Genomic DNA, 5,216 nt, shown 5'->3' with positions numbered 1-5,216 from the left:
TTCAACTATTATATAAATGTTACCATTCAGATCCTTTTAAGATTTAATACAGTTTTGAGCACCTGGGTGGCTTAGTCGGTTAAGCATCTGACTTAGGCTCATGTCATGATCTCATGGCTTCTGAGTTTGAGCTCTGCGTAGGGCCTGGGGCCTGCTTCAGATTCTGTCTCTGTCTCTCTCTACCCTTCCCCCACTCACACACACACACTCTCTCTTTCTCTTTGTCTCAAATATAAATAAACATTAAAAGAAAGATTTAATACAATTTCATAATTCATACATATATAGATAAAAGTATGTATTTAAACAAACTTGCTTTAATTCTTATTATGTTCTTTTTTTTTATTTTTTTATTTATTTATTTTTTTTAATTTTTTTATTTTTGGGACAGAGAGAGACAGAGCATGAACGGGGGAGGGGCAGAGAGAGAGGGAGACACAGAATCGGAAACAGGCTCCAGGCTCTGAGCCATCAGCCCAGAGCCTGACGCGGGGCTCGAACTCAGGGACCGCGAGATCGTGACCTGGCCGAAGTCGGACACTTAACCAACTGCGCCACCCAGGCGCCCCTAATTCTTATTATGTTCTAATACTTCATATAGTACATATTAAAAGAAGAGAAGATAAATATTTCTATTTGATATACTTTTTGCCAAAAAACAAAACAAAAAAAGCCTCCATTACTATTTTTTACAATGCATATGAGAAAACATTGAGCCTCTCAGCTTTTGCTAGTTTTTAAAGATCTTTATTTTTCCTTAAATTTTGAAGAGTATTTCTGCTGGGTACAGAAATCTAAACAAACTTTGTCCCCTTTGTGTGACACTTAAAAATGCCATTCATTGACTTCTCACCTCTATAGTTTCTGTAAACAAATCCACTGTTATTATATTTCTTCTTCTACATGTGAGGTATCTTTTTGGTCTTATTAGTTTTAAAGTTTCTTTTAATTACTGTTTTTCAGCAATTTGATAATAATGTCCCTTTTTGTAGTGTTTTTCTTATGTTAGGGATTTGGATATAACTTAAAATTTGGAAAACTTTCTGTTATTATTTTCTCATATATTCCCCACCTTTTGCACCTTCTGAAACAAAATCACTCATATATTATAGTGAAAAATGTTGCACAGCTCATTATTCTGTTTATTATTTTTAAATATTTTTCTCTGTGTTTTTTAAATAATTTTGCTACTATTTTCAACTATATTGATTGTTTTATATAGCTTTCAATTTTCTGCTAATTCTCTTCAGTGTATTTTTCACTTAAGAGATAGACTTTTAACACTATAATTTCTAGTTCTATAGCTCCAACATTTTCCTTGACGGATTTCATGTTTTCCTTTACATCCTTGAGTATATTCTAAGGCTTAAAATAACTATTTTAACGTTATAGCCCTCGAGTTCCATCATTTTTATCATTTCTGGTCTGTTTCTATTGATTTATATTTCTCTTCATTATGCATCACATTCCGCTGCTTCTTTGTATGGCTTGAAACTTTTAGTGAAACGTTTACATTAAGTGTATATTGTTGTATGCCTTTAAAGAGTGGATGAGTTTGTTCCAACACACAGTTAAGTTACTTAAAGATCAGTTTGATTACTCTAGACTTGTATTTAAGCTTTATTATGGTGAGTCCAGAATAGTCTTCATTCTAATTCCAGTGTAGACCCGATGGTAAAGTGAAATACTTGTGAACATTAAATACACTGATATATTGGATATTTTTGTATTTAAAAAATTTTTTTAACATTTATTCATTTTTTGAAAGATGGAGAGAGACAGAATGTGAGTGGGGGAGGGGAAGAGAGAGAGGGAGACACAGAATCCGAAGCAAGCTCCAGGCTGTGAACTGACAGCACAGAGCCTGACGTGGGGCTTGAACTCACAAATCATAAGATCATGACCTGAGCTGAAGTCAGATGCTTAACCGACTGAGCCACCCAGGCACCCCTGGTATATTAGATATTTAATGTATTATTAATACAGTTATATATATTTATCTTGAAGTCTATCCACTCTGGTTGATAGAAACATGAACTATTTCTCCCCTTGTGTGAGTCCTGGGAATTGTCTAGGCTATTGCTTTCCTCTGGTTCTTTAATGTATTTTGGGGTTGTTCCTTACTTGTATGTGCTGTTCAATACTTAGCTAAAAATTTAACAGAGTTCTTTGAAGATCTGTGGGTCTCTCTCTCTCTCTCTCTCTCTCTCAGCCTTCCACTTTTCTGTCTTCATCTGCATTCAACATCATGAATTTGAGCCCCTTCTCCCTTCCCAAATACCAACTGCGTAAGTCATTGAGCCCTCTGGAGTCTTTGGGGAATCTCACTCCCTGCACTGTGATCTGGAAACTCATTCTATGCAGGAAGCTGGAACAATTTCAGGGCTTACTTTAAATGTTTCCCTTATTCCAAGCATCAGAGAAATTCAGTACCTACCATCTAATGTCTAAAACTAGTTGCTTCATACATTTTATTCTGCTGCTACATGATTACAGTGAGAGGAAAATGCTGGCAGTAGTCAATGCTTCATAGATGAAAATAAAAGTAATTTATTTAATATTAAGTTAGACACTATTACAAAAATAATATACACACCTGTGATTCTGCCATTCACATTTAACATCTACTAGTTTGCATATTTGCTTCAGGTCAGTCTAGTGAAGGTATATTTTATATTGACACATAAGTTGCACACAGAATAGAACATAAAACATGAGTATAGCCTAATGAATTCTGACAAACTATGTTCACTTGTGTGTAAGCAGAACCTAAATCCAGCAATACTACATTACCCCCTCTGTCCCCTTCTGTCAAGATACACCCTGCTGAGGTTAACAACTGACTACTAACACCAGAGATATGTTTGCCTGTTGTAAATTTTATGTAAATGGAATCCTACATTTCATATTACTTTATACTGGCCTTTTTTCATCAAAAATACGTTTGGGCCTCGTTCTGCTTCCAGCTACCCTAGTGAGACGAGCAGCAGCCATGTCTGCACAGCCACAATGGATGGTCCTGCACAACTGCTTCAACTATCTGATCGAGGGGAACGAGCAGATACACAGCGTGGAGCCCAATAACCCTTCTGCTATCATAGGCTGATTCACCTCAAGGCTGTGGGCATGGAGTCTGCAGCTAAAGGCTAAAGTGTGGTGGTGGTCAAGAAGTGGAGATCTGGCCAGAGAAAGCCTGCCACCTCCTACAGGTGGACCGCCACTACAAGAAAGCCAAGGCCGCCCTCAGCAGCAACCGGGACATGATCCACAAGAACAAGTGCAGCCCAGATCCGCACGTGGCGGCAGTTCATAGAACCAGCCCCATCCCACCCAGCCAGAAGACTGTGATGCTGAAAGGGATGCATCCCGCCCCACCAAGACCTCCTGAGCACCTGCTCCCGACCTCCAAACCAATGAAGATAACAACCACCTCAAAAACAATCTCCACCCCCCCACAACAGTTTGTGGAATTCATCTATGTTGTGTATACTAATGCATACATTCATTTAATAATATACAATTATTTAATTGCTGTATAATTGATGTATTATCGCTGTATAATTATTCCATATTAAGTATAATAAAATGTGTAATCATTTTCCTTTGGTAGACATATAGGTTGTTTTGAGTTGTGTTTTATTTACTTTTTTTAACCATGATGCAACTATGACTATTCTTGTAATATGTTTACAGTGGATATACATGCACATTTTTTTGGTGGCTTTGTATTTACACATTGAACTATTTGTATATTTCAAATCATTTTTAAATAAATGAAACATTGCAAATAAAACTATCGCTCCATTTTTTCTCTAAGTTCTTTTAAAGTAGGTACTTATTATCATGAATTGCTGGAAACTCTTTCCGGGCATATTTTAATATACCAAACTATATGCACAGTATTTACATGCAATGCCCTATAATATTGTTTAATAACCAGATGAATGGTATTACAATTCCGCTTTCAGTATCATATTAATTCACACTGTTAAAGTTAGGCCGTGCAGTTACTATTCTGCTGACGCCACAACAATAATTTGGGAGCATTGCTTTCTTTACTGCTTCTTGGAATATATTAAGCAAATTCAGAGTTATCCATTCATTGAAAAACTTGTAAGCATTCTCTCATGAAATCTTTCAGGCATTTTTTAAAATTTTGGCAGAGAATAGATTTGAAAGTTGAAATAGTGAATGAAGGTAATAGGGAATTTTTAAAATACCATTTTTAGATATTCTTATAGTAATTGTATAGATTTTTCTATATTGGGTCAGCCTCAGAATGTTACATATTCCAGTATATCAATATTTAAAGTATTAAAATCTATTAATGTAAATTGAGCAAAGAATTATCCTATAATTCTTGTTTTTTGTATTTATCTGAGTTTTTGTCCCTGATCTCTTTTCCAATGTGAAAGTTTGCTTTCTCCCTTTTTCCTTTTTGAAATTAAGTATGTGCATATTTATTCACTGTGATGTTGCTCAAAACAGCAGTTGTAAAGAAACAGATTTTCACAGAAACAATAGCAAATAAATTATGGTACTTTCATACATTGGAATAGGCAGTCACCTCCACACCACCACCACCCAAAAACCTGATGTCAATAGGTGAAGAAAAAAAATTGTAGCCGATGTATGCAATATGCTATCATAAGTAGAAGAGACAATGTTACATACATGAATATATGATACATCAATAGTATAGATGTATATATAGGCATATATGTATATTTGTATACATATATGCAAACATATACATACATATACCTCTGGAAAAATTTAAAAGGCAATGATGCCATTAGTTGCCTTCAGAAAGAAGAATGGGAGGGCACTATTTTCTGGGAGACTTTTCACTCTCCATCCCTTCTGTCTTTTGAATTTTAAATTATGTCAGTTATGTGAATATATTACCTCTTCAACAACAAGAAAACAAGAAAGGAGGGAAGGAAGGAAGAGAGGAAAGAAGAAAGGAAGGGAGGGAGGGAGAAAGAAAGAGAAAGAAAGAAAGAAAGAAAGAAAGAAAGAAAGAAAGAAAGAAAGAAAGAAAGAGAAAGAAAGGAAGAAAGGAGGAAAGAAAGAAAGAAAGAAAGAAAGAAAGAAAGAAAGAAAGAAAGAAAGAAAGAAAAAGAGAGAAAGAAAGAAAGAAAAAAGAAAGAAAGAAAACTTCTTTTGGCCCACCTTAGTTCGGTTTGCTAATAAGTAACAGCAGTTCAAACTTC

General features: G+C 35.3%; 1 pseudogene; it reads left to right on the top strand.

The window, feature by feature from the left end:
- The first annotated feature begins 2,989 nt into the window (after window positions 1-2,989).
- LOC122484312 lies at window positions 2,990-3,539 on the top strand (annotated as a pseudogene).
- The last annotated feature ends 1,677 nt before the right edge of the window (window positions 3,540-5,216 follow it).

The sequence above is a fragment of the Prionailurus bengalensis genome, chromosome D1 (genome assembly GCF_016509475.1).
Source record: "Prionailurus bengalensis isolate Pbe53 chromosome D1, Fcat_Pben_1.1_paternal_pri, whole genome shotgun sequence".
Taxonomy (NCBI): Eukaryota; Metazoa; Chordata; class Mammalia; order Carnivora; family Felidae; genus Prionailurus; species Prionailurus bengalensis.
The sequence above is the reverse complement of the archived record's forward strand: the minus strand, read 5'-3'. Positions and strand labels throughout refer to the sequence as shown.